Source organism: Triturus cristatus, chromosome 8, assembly GCF_964204655.1.
Source record: "Triturus cristatus chromosome 8, aTriCri1.1, whole genome shotgun sequence".
Lineage (NCBI taxonomy): Eukaryota > Metazoa > Chordata > Amphibia > Caudata > Salamandridae > Triturus > Triturus cristatus.
In genome coordinates this window covers 881,898,769-881,914,343 of record NC_140591.1, presented here as the reverse complement: position 1 = coordinate 881,914,343, position 15,575 = coordinate 881,898,769, and positions in this window count along the sequence as shown.

Sequence of the window (15,575 nt, the reverse complement as noted above, 5' to 3'; positions counted from 1 at the left end):
GCCGTCATCAGCCAGGATAGCTTGACTCCAGTGGCGTAGTGAGCACGGGTCCCACGTCTGGGAATACCCATCCCACTCAGGGCGAAAAGCGTTACAACAAACAAATGATGGACGGAATGCTGACAATGCAAACATTCTCCCCCAGTCAAGAGATCTGGGTTAAATCCATCGTTCTTTTGCCCACTACACCACCCCAGTTTAGACATGGCCATATGCAAATCAGTCTTGACCCTGTGCCTCATGGGAACAGTCCAGCCCGAACTGCCAAGCTATGTCTTCCCTGGACCGGAATCAAGCATCCTAGGACCGGTTTCTGGCTATCAGCCGTCATCAGCCAGGATAGCTGGACTCCAGTGGCGTAGTGAGCACGGGTCCCACGTCTGGGAATACCCATCCCACTTAGGGCGAAAAGCGTTACAACAAACAAATGATGGACGGAATGCTGACAATGCAGACATTCTCCCCCAGTCAAGAGATCTGGGTTAAATCCATCGTTCTTTTGCCCACTACACCACCCCAGTTTAGACATGGCCATATGCAAATCAGTCTTGACCCTGTGCCTCATGGGAACAGTCCAGCCCGAACTGCCAAGCCATGTCTTCCCTGGACCGGAATCACGCATCCTAGGACCGGTTTCTGGCTATCAGCCGTCATCAGCCAGGATAGCTTGACTCCAGTGGCGTAGTGAGCACGGGTCCCACGTCTGGGAATACCCATCCCACTTAGGGCGAAAAGCGTTACAACAAACAAATGATGGACGGAATGCTGACAATGCAGACATTCTCCCCCAGTCAAGAGATCTGGGTTAAATCCATCGTTCTTTTGCCCACTACACCACCCCAGTTTAGACATGGCCATATGCAAATCAGTCTTGACCCTGTGCCTCATGGGAACAGTCCAGCCCGAACTGCCAAGCCATGTCTTCCCTGGACCGGAATCAAGCATCCTAGGACCGGTTTCTGGCTATCAGCCGTCATCAGCCAGGATAGCTTGACTCCAGTGGCGTAGTGAGCACGGGTCCCACGTCTGGGAATGCCCATCCCACTTAGGGCGAAAAGCGTTACAACAAACAAATGATGGACGGAATGCTGACAATGCAGACATTCTCCCCCAGTCAAGAGATCTGGGTTAAATCCATCGTTCTTTTGCCCACTACACCACCCCAGTTTAGACATGGCCATATGCAAATCAGTCTTGACCCTGTGCCTCATGGGAACAGTCCAGCCCGAACTGCCAAGCCATGTCTTCCCTGGACCGGAATCAAGCATCCTAGGACCGGTTTCTGGCTATCAGCCGTCATCAGCCAGGATAGCTTGACTCCAGTGGCGTAGTGAGCACGGGTCCCACGTCTGGGAATACCCATCCCACTTAGGGCGAAAAGCGTTACAACAAACAAATGATGGACGGAATGCTGACAATGCAGACATTCTCCCCCAGTCAAGAGATCTGGGTTAAATCCGTCGTTCTTTTGCCTACTACACCACCCCAGTTTAGATATGGCCATATGCAAATCAGTCTTGACCCTGTGCCTCATGGGAACAGTCCAGCCCGAACTGCCAAGCCATGTCTTCCCTGGACCGGAATCAAGCATCCTAGGACCGGTTTCTGGCTATCAGCCGTCATCAGCCAGGATAGCTTGACTCCAGTGGCGTAGTGAGCACGGGTCCCACGTCTGGGAATACCCATCCCACTTAGGGCGAAAAGCGTTACAACAAACAAATGATGGACGGAATGCTGACAATGCAGACATTCTCCCCCAGTCAAGAGATCTGGGGTAAATCCATCGTTCTTTTGCACACTACACCACCCCAGTTTAGACATGGCCATATGCAAATCAGTCTTGACCCTGTGCCTCATGGGAACAGTCCAGCCCGAACTGCCAAGCCATGTCTTCCCTGGACCGGAATCAAGCATCCTAGGACCGGTTTCTGGCTATCAGCCATCATCAGCCAGGATAGCTTGACTCCAGTGGCGTAGTGAGCACGGGTCCCACGTCTGGGAATACCCATCCCACTTAGGGCGAAAAGCGTTACAACAAACAAATGATGGACGGAATGCTGACAATGCAGACATTCTCCCCCAGTCAAGAGATCTGGGTTAAATCCATCGTTCTTTTGCCCACTACACCACCCCAGTTTAGACATGGCCATATGCAAATCAGTCTTGACCCTGTGCCTCATGGGAACAGTCCAGCCCGAACTGCCAAGCCATGTCTTCCCTGGACCGGAATCAAGCATCCTAGGACCGGTTTCTGGCTATCAGCCGTCATCAGCCAGGATAGCTTGACTCCAGTGGCGTAGTGAGCACGGGTCCCACGTCTTGGAATACCCATCCCACTTAGGGCGAAAAGCGTTACAACAAACAAATGATGGACGGAATGCTGACAATGCAGACATTCTCCCCAGTCAAGAGATCTGGGTTAAATCCATCGTTCTTTTGCCCACTACACCACCCCAGTTTAGACATGGCCATATGCAAATCAGTCTCGACCCTGTGCCTCATGGGAACAGTCCAGCCCGAACTGCCAAGCCATGTCTTCCCTGGACCGGAATCAAGCATCCTAGGACCGGTTTCTGGCTATCAGCCGTCATCAGCCAGGATAGCTTGACTCCAGTGGCGTAGTGAGCACGGGTCCCACGTCTGGGAATACCCATCCCACTTAGGGCGAAAAGCGTTACAACAAACAAATGAAGGACGGAATGCTGACAATGCAGACATTCTCCCCCAGTCAAGAGATCTGGGTTAAATCCATCGTTCTTTTGCCCACTACACCACCCCAGTTTAGACATGGCCATATGCAAATCAGTCTTGACCCTGTGCCTCATGGGAACAGTCCAGCCCGAACTGCCAAGCCATGTCTTCCCTGGACCGGAATCAAGCATCCTAGGACCGGTTTCTGGCTATCAGCCGTCATCAGCCAGGATAGCTTGACTCCAGTGGCGTAGTGAGCACGGGTCCCACGTCTGGGAATACCCATCCCACTTAGGGCGAAAAGCGTTACAACAAACAAATGATGGACGGAATGCTGACAATGCAGACATTCTCCCCCAGTCAAGAGATCTGGGATAAATCCATCGTTCTTTTGCCCACTACACCACCCCAGTTTAGACATGGCCATATGCAAATCAGTCTTGACCCTGTGCCTCATGGGAACAGTCCAGCCTGAACTGCCAAGCCATGTCTTCCCTGGACCGGAATCAAGCATCCTAGGACCGGTTTCTGGCTATCAGCCGCCATCAACCAGGATAGCTTGACTCCAGTGGCGTAGTGAGCACGGGTCCCACGTCTGGGAATACCCATCCCACTTAGGGCAAAAAGCGTTACAACAAACAAATGATGGATGGAATGCTGACAATGCAGACATTCTCCCCCAGTCAAGAGATCTGGGTTAAATCCATCGTTCTTTTGCCCACTACACCACCCCAGTTTAGACATGGCCATATGCAAATCAGTCTTGACCCTGTGCCTCATGGGAACAGTCCAGCCCGAACTGCCAAGCAGTGTCTTCCCTGGACCGGAATCAAGCATCCTAGGACCGGTTTCTGGCTATCAGCCATCATCAGCCAGGATAGCTTGACTCCAGTGGCGTAGTGAGCACGGGTCCCACGTCTGGGAATACCCATCCCACTTAGGGCGAAAAGCGTTACAACAAACAAATGATGGACGGAATGCTGACAATGCAGACATTCTCCCCCAGTCAAGAGATCTGGGTTACATCCATCGTTCTTTTGCCCACTACACCACCCCAGTTTAGACATGGCCATATGCAAATCAGTCTTGACCCTGTGCCTCATGGGAACAGTCCAGCCCGAACTGCCAAGCCATGTCTTCCCTGGACCGGAATCAAGCATCCTAGGACCGGTTTCTGGCTATCAGCCGTCATCAGCCAGGATAGCTTGACTCCAGTGGCGTAGTGAGCACGGGTCCCACGTCTTGGAATACCCATCCCACTTAGGGTGAAAAGCGTTACAACAAACAAATGATGGACGGAATGCTGACAATGCAGACATTCTCCCCAGTCAAGAGATCTGGGTTAAATCCATCGTTCTTTTGCCCACTACACCACCCCAGTTTAGACATGGCCATATGCAAATCAGTCTCGACCCTGTGCCTCATGGGAACAGTCCAGCCCGAACTGCCAAGCCATGTCTTCCCTGGACCGGAATCAAGCATCCTAGGACCGGTTTCTGGCTATCAGCCGTCATCAGCCAGGATAGCTTGACTCCAGTGGCGTAGTGAGCACGGGTCCCACGTCTGGGAATACCCATCCCACTTAGGGCGAAAAGCGTTACAACAAACAAATGATGCACGGAATGCTGACAATGCAGACATTCTCCCCCAGTCAAGAGATCTGGGTTACATCCATCGTTCTTTTGCCCACTACACCACCCCAGTTTAGACATGGCCATATGCAAATCAGTCTTGACCCTGTGCCTCATGGGAACAGTCCAGCACGAACTGCCAAGCCATGTCTTCCCTGGACCGGAATCAAGCATCCTAGGACCGGTTTCTGGCTATCAGCCGTCATCAGCCAGGATAGCTTGACTCCAGTGGCGTAGTGAGCACGGGTCCCACGTCTGGGAATACCCATCCCACTTAGGGCGAAAAGCGTTACAACAAAAAAATGATGGACGGAATGCTGACAATGCAGACATTCTCCCCCAGTCAAGAGATCTGGGTTAAATCCATCGTTCTTTTGCCCACTACACCTCCCCAGTTTAGACATGGCCATATGCAAATCAGTCTTGACCCTGTGCCTCATGGGAACAGTCCAGCCCGAACTGCTAAGCCATGTCTTCCCTGGACCGGAATCAAGCATCCTAGGACCGGTTTCTGGCTATCAGCCGTCATCAGCCAGGATAGCTTGACTCCAGTGGCGTAGTGAGCACGGGTCCCACGTCTGGGAATACCCATCCCACTTAGGGCAAAAAGCGTTACAACAAACAAATGATGGACGGAATGCTGACAATGCAGACATTCTCCCCCAGTCAAGAGATCTGGGTTAAATCCATTGTTCTTTTGCCCACTACACCACCCCAGTTTAGACATGGCCATATGCAAATCAGTCTTGACCCTGTGCCTCATGGGAACAGTCCAGCCCGAACTGCCAAGCCATGTCTTCCCTGGACCGGAATCAAGCATCCTAGGACCGGTTTCTGGCTATCAGCCGTCATCAGCCAGGATAGCTTGACTCCAGTGGCGTAGTGAGCACGGGTCCCACGTGTGGGAATACCCATCCCACTTAGGGCGAAAAGCGTTACAACAAACAAATGATGGACGGAATGCTGACAATGCAGCCATTCTCCCCCAGTCAAGAGATCTGGGTTAAATCCATCGTTCTTTTACCCACTACACCACCCCAGTTTAGACATGGCCATATGCAAATCAGTCTTGACCCTGTGCCTCATGGGAACAGTCCAGCCCGAACTGCCAAGCCATGTCTTCCCTGGACCGGAATCAATCATCCTAGGACCGGTTTCTGGCTATCAGCCGTCATCAGCCAGGATAGCTTGACTCCAGTGGCGTAGTGAGCACGGGTCCCACGTCTGGGAATACCCATCCCACTTAGGGCGAAAAGCGTTACAACAAACAAATGATGAACGGAATGCTGACAATGCAGACATTCTCCCCCTGTCAAGAGATCTGGTTTAAATCCATCGTTCTTTTGCCCACTACACCACCCCAGTTTAGACATGGCCATATGCAAATCAGTCTTGACTCTGTGCCTCATGGGAACAGTCCAGCCCGAACTGCCAAGCCATGTCTTTCCTGGACCGGAATCAAGCATCCTAGGACCGGTTTCTGGCTATCAGCCGTCATCAGCCAGGATAGCTTGACTCCAGTGGCGTAGTGAGCACGGGTCCCACGTCTGGGAATACCCATCCCACTTAGGGCGAAAAGCGTTACAACAAACAAATGATGGACGGAATGCTGACAATGCAGACATTCTCCCCCAGTCAAGAGATCTGGGTTAAATCCATCGTTCTTTTGCCCACTACACCACCCCAGTTTAGACATGGCCATATGCAAATCAGTCTTGACCCTGTGCCTCATGGGAACAGTCCAGCCCGAACTGCCAAGCCATGTCTTCCCTGGACCGGAATCAAGCATCCTAGGACCGGTTTCTGGCTATCAGCCGTCATCAGCCAGGATAGCTTGACTCCAGTGGCGTAGTGAGCACGGGTCCCACGTCTGGGAATACCCATCCCACTTAGGGCGAAAAGCGTTACAACAAACAAATGATGGACGGAATGCTGACAATGCAGACATTCTCCCCCAGTCAAGAGATCTGGGTTAAATCCATCGTTCTTTTGCCCACTACACCACCCCAGTTTAGACATGGCCATATGCAAATCAGTCTTGACCCTGTGCCTCATGGGAACAGTCCAGCCCGAACTGCCAAGCCATGTCTTCCCTGGACCGGAATCAAGCATCCTAGGACCGGTTTCTGGCTATCAGCCGTCATCAACCAGGATAGCTTGACTCCAGTGGCGTAGTGAGCACGGGTCCCACGTCTGGGAATACCCATCCCACTTAGGGCGAAAAGCGTTACAACAAACAAATGATGGACGGAATGCTGACAATGCAGACATTCTCCCCCAGTCAAGAGATCTGGGTTAAATCCATTGTTCTTTTGCCCACTACACCACCCCAGTTTAGACATGGCCTTATGCAAATCAGTCTTGACCCTGTGCCTCATGGGAACAGTCCAGCCCGAACTGCCAAGCCATGTCTTCCCTGGACCGGAATCAAGCATCATAGGACCGGTTTCTGGCTATCAGCCGTCATCAGCCAGGATAGCTTGACTCCAGTGGCGTAGTGAGCACGGGTCCCACGTCTGCGAATACCCATCCCACTTAGGGCGAAAAGCGTTACAACAAACAAATGATGGACGGAATGCTGACAATGCAGACATTCTCCCCCAGTCAAGAGATCTGGGTTACATCCATCGTTCTTTTGCCCACTACACCACCCCAGTTTAGACATGGCCATATGCAAATCAGTCTTGACCCTGTGCCTCATGGGAACAGTCCAGCCCGAACTGCCAAGCCATGTCTTCCCTGGACCGGAATCAAGCATCCTAGGACCGGTTTCTGGCTATCAGCCGTCATCAGCCAGGATAGCTTGACTCCAGTGGCGTAGTGAGCACGGGTCCCACGTCTGGGAATACCCATCCCACTTAGGGCGAAAAGCGTTACAACAAAAAAATGATGGACGGAATGCTGACAATGCAGACATTCTCCCCCAGTCAAGAGATCTGGGTTAAATCCATCGTTCTTTTGCCCACTACACCACCCCAGTTTAGACATGGCCATATGCAAATCAGTCTTGACCCTGTGCCTCATGGGAACAGTCCAGCCCGAACTGCTAAGCCATGTCTTCCCTGGACCGGAATCAAGCATCCTAGGACCGGTTTCTGGCTATCAGCCGTCATCAGCCAGGATAGCTTGACTCCAGTGGCGTAGTGAGCACGGGTCACACGTCTGGGAATACCCATCCCACTTAGGGCGAAAAGCGTTACAACAAACAAATGATGGACGGAATGCTGACAATGCAGACATTCTCCCCCAGTCAAGAGATCTGGGTTAAATCCATTGTTCTTTTGCCCACTACACCACCCCAGTTTAGACATGGCCATATGCAAATCAGTCTTGACTCTGTGCCTCATGGGAACAGTCCAGCCCGAACTGCCAAGCCATGTCTTTCCTGGACCGGAATCAAGCATCCTAGGACCGGTTTCTGGCTATCAGCCGTCATCAGCCAGGATAGCTTGACTCCAATGGCGTAGTGAGCACGGGTCCCACGTCTGGGTATACCCATCCCACTTAGGGCGAAAAGCGTTACAACAAACAAATGATGGACGGAATGCTGACAATGCAGACATTCTCCCCCAGTCAAGAGATCTGGGGTAAATCCATCGTTCTTTTGCCCACTACACCACCCCAGTTTAGACATGGCCATATGCAAATCAGTCTTGACCCTGTGCCTCATGGGAACAGTCCAGCCCGAACTGCCAAGCCATGTCTTCCCTGGACCGGAATCAAGCATCTTAGGACCGGTTTCTGGCTATCAGCCGTCATCAGCCAGGATAGCTTGACTCCAGTGGCGTAGTGAGCACGGGTCCCACGTCTGGGAATACCCATCCCACTTAGGGCGAAAAGCGTTACAACAAACAAACGATGGACGAAATGCTGACAATGCAGACATTCTCCCCCAGTCAAGAGATCTGGTTTAAATCCATCGTTCTTTTGCCCACTACAACACCCCAGTTTAGACATGGCCATATGCAAATTAGTCTTGACCCTGTGCCTCATGGGAACAGTCCAGCCCGAACTGACAAGCCATGTCTTCCCTGGACCGGAATCAAGCATCCTAGGACCGGTTTCTGGCTATCAGCCGTCATCAGCCAGGATAGCTTGACTCCAGTGGCGTAGTGAGCACGGGTCCCACGTCTGGGAATACCCATCCCACTTAGGGCGAAAAGCGTTACAACAAACAAATGATGGACGGAATGCTGACAATGCAAACATTCTCCCCCAGTCAAGAGATCTGGGTTAAATCCATCGTTCTTTTGCCCACTACACCACCCCAGTTTAGACATGGCCATATGCAAATCAGTCTTGACCCTGTGCCTCATGGGAACAGTCCAGCCCGAACTGCCAAGCTATGTCTTCCCTGGACCGGAATCAAGCATCCTAGGACCGGTTTCTGGCTATCAGCCGTCATCAGCCAGGATAGCTGGACTCCAGTGGCGTAGTGAGCACGGGTCCCACGTCTGGGAATACCCATCCCACTTAGGGCGAAAAGCGTTACAACAAACAAATGATGGACGGAATGCTGACAATGCAGACATTCTCCCCCAGTCAAGAGATCTGGGTTAAATCCATCGTTCTTTTGCCCACTACACCACCCCAGTTTAGACATGGCCATATGCAAATCAGTCTTGACCCTGTGCCTCATGGGAACAGTCCAGCCCGAACTGCCAAGCCATGTCTTCCCTGGACCGGAATCACGCATCCTAGGACCGGTTTCTGGCTATCAGCCGTCATCAGCCAGGATAGCTTGACTCCAGTGGCGTAGTGAGCACGGGTCCCACGTCTGGGAATACCCATCCCACTTAGGGCGAAAAGCGTTACAACAAACAAATGATGGACGGAATGCTGACAATGCAGACATTCTCCCCCAGTCAAGAGATCTGGGTTAAATCCATCGTTCTTTTGCCCACTACACCACCCCAGTTTAGACATGGCCATATGCAAATCAGTCTTGACCCTGTGCCTCATGGGAACAGTCCAGCCCGAACTGCCAAGCCATGTCTTCCCTGGACCGGAATCAAGCATCCTAGGACCGGTTTCTGGCTATCAGCTGTCATCAGCCAGGATAGCTTGACTCCAGTGGCGTAGTGAGCACGGGTCCCACGTCTGGGAATGCCCATCCCACTTAGGGCGAAAAGCGTTACAACAAACAAATGATGGACAGAATGCTGACAATGCAGACATTCTCCCCCAGTCAAGAGATCTGGGTTAAATCCATCGTTCTTTTGCCCACTACACCACCCCAGTTTAGACATGGCCATATGCAAATCAGTCTTGACCCTGTGCCTCATGGGAACAGTCCAGCCCGAACTGCCAAGCCATGTCTTCCCTGGACCGGAATCAAGCATCCTAGGACCGGTTTCTGGCTATCAGCCGTCATCAGCCAGGATAGCTTGACTCCAGTGGCGTAGTGAGCACGGGTCCCACGTCTGGAAATACCCATCCCACTTAGGGCGAAAAGCGTTACAACAAACAAATGATGGACGGAATGCTGACAATGCAGACATTCTCCCCCAGTCAAGAGATCTGGGTTAAATCCGTCGTTCTTTTGCCTACTACACCACCCCAGTTTAGACATGGCCATATGCAAATCAGTCTTGACCCTGTGCCTCATGGGAACAGTCCAGCCCGAACTGCCAAGCCATGTCTTCCCTGGACCGGAATCAAGCATCCTAGGACCGGTTTCTGGCTATCAGCCGTCATCAGCCAGGATAGCTTGACTCCAGTGGCGTAGTGAGCACGGGTCCCACGTCTGGGAATACCCATCCCACTTAGGGCGAAAAGCGTTACAACAAACAAATGATGGACAGAATGCTGACAATGCAGACATTCTCCCCCAGTCAAGAGATCTGGGGTAAATCCATCGTTCTTTTGCACACTACACCACCCCAGTTTAGACATGGCCATATGCAAATCAGTCTTGACCCTGTGCCTCATGGGAACAGTCCAGCCCGAACTGCCAAGCCATGTCTTCCCTGGACCGGAATCAAGCATCCTAGGACCGGTTTCTGGCTATCAGCCATCATCAGCCAGGATAGCTTGACTCCAGTGGCGTAGTGAGCACGGGTCCCACGTCTGGGAATACCCATCCCACTTAGGGCGAAAAGAGTTACAACAAACAAATGATAGACAGAATGCTGACAATGCAGACATTCTCCCCCAGTCAAGAGATCTGGGTTAAATCCATCGTTCTTTTGCCCACTACACCACCCCAGTTTAGACATGGCCATATGCAAATCAGTCTTGACCCTGTGCCTCATGGGAACAGTCCAGCCCGAACTGCCAAGCCATGTCTTCCCTGGACCGGAATCAAGCATCCTAGGACCGGTTTCTGGCTATCAGCCGTCATCAGCCAGGATAGCTTGACTCCAGTGGCGTAGTGAGCACGGGTCCCACGTCTTGGAATACCCATCCCACTTAGGGCGAAAAGCGTTACAACAAACAAATGATGGACGGAATGCTGACAATGCAGACAATCTCCCCAGTCAAGAGATCTGGGTTAAATCCATCGTTCTTTTGCCCACTACACCACCCCAGTTTAGACATGGCCATATGCAAATCAGTCTCGACCCTGTGCCTCATGGGAACAGTCCAGCCCGAACTGCCAAGCCATGTCTTCCCTGGACCGGAATCGAGCATCCTAGGACCGGTTTCTGGCTATCAGCCGTCATCAGCCAGGATAGCTTGACTCCAGTGGCGTAGTGAGCACGGGTCCCACGTCTGGGAATACCCATCCCACTTAGGGCGAAAAGCGTTACAACAAACAAATGATGGACGGAATGCTGACAATGCAGACATTCTCCCCCAGTCAAGAGATCTGGGTTAAATCCATCGTTCTTTTGCCCACTACACCACCCCAGTTTAGACATGGCCATATGCAAATCAGTCTTGACCCTGTGCCTCATGGGAACAGTCCAGCCCGAACTGCCAAGCCATGTCTTCCCTGGACCGGAATCAAGCATCCTAGGACCGGTTTCTGGCTATCAGCCGTCATCAGCCAGGATAGCTTGACTCCAGTGGCGTAGTGAGCACGGGTCCCACGTCTGGGAATACCCATCCCACTTAGGGCGAAAAGCGTTACAACAAACAAATGATGGACGGAATGCTGACAATGCAGACATTCTCCCCCAGTCAAGAGATCTGGGATAAATCCATCGTTCTTTTGCCCACTACACCACCCCAGTTTAGACATGGCCATATGCAAATCAGTCTTGACCCTGTGCCTCATGGGAACAGTCCAGCCCGAACTGCCAAGCCATGTCTTCCCTGGACCGGAATCAAGCATCCTAGGACCGGTTTCTGGCTATCAGCCGCCATCAACCAGGATAGCTTGACTCCAGTGGCGTAGTGAGCACGGGTCCCACGTCTGGGAATACCCATCCCACTTAGGGCAAAAAGCGTTACAACAAACAAATGATGGATGGAATGCTGACAATGCAGACATTCTCCCCCAGTCAAGAGATCTGGGTTAAATCCATCGTTCTTTTGCCCACTACACCACCCCAGTTTAGACATGGCCATATGCAAATCAGTCTTGACCCTGTGCCTCATGGGAACAGTCCAGCCCGAACTGCCAAGCAGTGTCTTCCCTGGACCGGAATCAAGCATCCTAGGACCGGTTTCTGGCTATCAGCCATCATCAGCCAGGATAGCTTGACTCCAGTGGCGTAGTGAGCACGGGTCCCACGTCTGGGAATACCCATCCCACTTAGGGCGAAAAGCGTTACAACAAACAAATGATGGACGGAATGCTGACAATGCAGACATTCTCCCCCAGTCAAGAGATCTGGGTTACATCCATCGTTCTTTTGCCCACTACACCACCCCAGTTTAGACATGGCCATATGCAAATCAGTCTTGACCCTGTGCCTCATGGGAACAGTCCAGCCCGAACTGCCAAGCCATGTCTTCCCTGGACCGGAATCAAGCATCCTAGGACCGGTTTCTGGCTATCAGCCGTCATCAGCCAGGATAGCTTGACTCCAGTGGCGTAGTGAGCACGGGTCCCACGTCTGGGAATACCCATCCCACTTAGGGCGAAAAGCGTTACAACAAACAAATGATGGACAGAATGCTGACAATGCAGACATTCTCCCCCAGTCAAGAGATCTGGGGTAAATCCATCGTTCTTTTGCACACTACACCACCCCAGTTTAGACATGGCCATATGCAAATCAGTCTTGACCCTGTGCCTCATGGGAACAGTCCAGCCCGAACTGCCAAGCCATGTCTTCCCTGGACCGGAATCAAGCATCCTAGGACCGGTTTCTGGCTATCAGCCATCATCAGCCAGGATAGCTTGACTCCAGTGGCGTAGTGAGCACGGGTCCCACGTCTGGGAATACCCATCCCACTTAGGGCGAAAAGAGTTACAACAAACAAATGATAGACAGAATGCTGACAATGCAGACATTCTCCCCCAGTCAAGAGATCTGGGTTAAATCCATCGTTCTTTTGCCCACTACACCACCCCAGTTTAGACATGGCCATATGCAAATCAGTCTTGACCCTGTGCCTCATGGGAACAGTCCAGCCCGAACTGCCAAGCCATGTCTTCCCTGGACCGGAATCAAGCATCCTAGGACCGGTTTCTGGCTATCAGCCGTCATCAGCCAGGATAGCTTGACTCCAGTGGCGTAGTGAGCACGGGTCCCACGTCTTGGAATACCCATCCCACTTAGGGCGAAAAGCGTTACAACAAACAAATGATGGACGGAATGCTGACAATGCAGACAATCTCCCCAGTCAAGAGATCTGGGTTAAATCCATCGTTCTTTTGCCCACTACACCACCCCAGTTTAGACATGGCCATATGCAAATCAGTCTCGACCCTGTGCCTCATGGGAACAGTCCAGCCCGAACTGCCAAGCCATGTCTTCCCTGGACCGGAATCGAGCATCCTAGGACCGGTTTCTGGCTATCAGCCGTCATCAGCCAGGATAGCTTGACTCCAGTGGCGTAGTGAGCACGGGTCCCACGTCTGGGAATACCCATCCCACTTAGGGCGAAAAGCGTTACAACAAACAAATGATGGACGGAATGCTGACAATGCAGACATTCTCCCCCAGTCAAGAGATCTGGGTTAAATCCATCGTTCTTTTGCCCACTACACCACCCCAGTTTAGACATGGCCATATGCAAATCAGTCTTGACCCTGTGCCTCATGGGAACAGTCCAGCCCGAACTGCCAAGCCATGTCTTCCCTGGACCGGAATCAAGCATCCTAGGACCGGTTTCTGGCTATCAGCCGTCATCAGCCAGGATAGCTTGACTCCAGTGGCGTAGTGAGCACGGGTCCCACGTCTGGGAATACCCATCCCACTTAGGGCGAAAAGCGTTACAACAAACAAATGATGGACGGAATGCTGACAATGCAGACATTCTCCCCCAGTCAAGAGATCTGGGATAAATCCATCGTTCTTTTGCCCACTACACCACCCCAGTTTAGACATGGCCATATGCAAATCAGTCTTGACCCTGTGCCTCATGGGAACAGTCCAGCCCAAACTGCCAAGCCATGTCTTCCCTGGACCGGAATCAAGCATCCTAGGACCGGTTTCTGGCTATCAGCCGCCATCAACCAGGATAGCTTGACTCCAGTGGCGTAGTGAGCACGGGTCCCACGTCTGGGAATACCCATCCCACTTAGGGCAAAAAGCGTTACAACAAACAAATGATGGATGGAATGCTGACAATGCAGACATTCTCCCCCAGTCAAGAGATCTGGGTTAAATCCATCGTTCTTTTGCCCACTACACCACCCCAGTTTAGACATGGCCATATGCAAATCAGTCTTGACCCTGTGCCTCATGGGAACAGTCCAGCCCGAACTGCCAAGCAGTGTCTTCCCTGGACCGGAATCAAGCATCCTAGGACCGGTTTCTGGCTATCAGCCATCATCAGCCAGGATAGCTTGACTCCAGTGGCGTAGTGAGCACGGGTCCCACGTCTGGGAATACCCATCCCACTTAGGGCGAAAAGCGTTACAACAAACAAATGATGGACGGAATGCTGACAATGCAGACATTCTCCCCCAGTCAAGAGATCTGGGTTACATCCATCGTTCTTTTGCCCACTACACCACCCCAGTTTAGACATGGCCATATGCAAATCAGTCTTGACCCTGTGCCTCATGGGAACAGTCCAGCCCGAACTGCCAAGCCATGTCTTCCCTGGACCGGAATCAAGCATCCTAGGACCGGTTTCTGGCTATCAGCCATCATCAGCCAGGATAGCTTGACTCCAGTGGCGTAGTGAGCACGGGTCCCACGTCTGGGAATACCCATCCCACTTAGGGCGAAAAGAGTTACAACAAACAAATGATAGACAGAATGCTGACAATGCAGACATTCTCCCCCAGTCAAGAGATCTGGGTTAAATCCATCGTTCTTTTGCCCACTACACCACCCCAGTTTAGACATGGCCATATGCAAATCAGTCTTGACCCTGTGCCTCATGGGAACAGTCCAGCCCGAACTGCCAAGCCATGTCTTCCCTGGACCGGAATCAAGCATCCTAGGACCGGTTTCTGGCTATCAGCCGTCATCAGCCAGGATAGCTTGACTCCAGTGGCGTAGTGAGCACAGGTCCCACGTCTTGGAATACCCATCCCACTTAGGGCGAAAAGCGTTACAACAAACAAATGATGGACGGAATGCTGACAATGCAGACAATCTCCCCAGTCAAGAGATCTGGGTTAAATCCATCGTTCTTTTGCCCACTACACCACCCCAGTTTAGACATGGCCATATGCAAATCAGTCTCGACCCTGTGCCTCATGGGAACAGTCCAGCCCGAACTGCCAAGCCATGTCTTCCCTGGACCGGAATCGAGCATCCTAGGACCGGTTTCTGGCTATCAGCCGTCATCAGCCAGGATAGCTTGACTCCAGTGGCGTAGTGAGCACGGGTCCCACGTCTGGGAATACCCATCCCACTTAGGGCGAAAAGCGTTACAACAAACAAATGATGGACGGAATGCTGACAATGCAGACATTCTCCCCCAGTCAAGAGATCTGGGTTAAATCCATCGTTCTTTTGCCCACTACACCACCCCAGTTTAGACATGGCCATATGCAAATCAGTCTTGACCCTGTGCCTCATGGGAACAGTCCAGCCCGAACTGCCAAGCCATGTCTTCCCTGGACCGGAATCAAGCATCCTAGGACCGGTTTCTGGCTATCAGCCGTCATCAGCCAGGATAGCTTGACTCCAGTGGCGTAGTGAGCACGGGTCCCACGTCTGGGAATACCCATCCCAC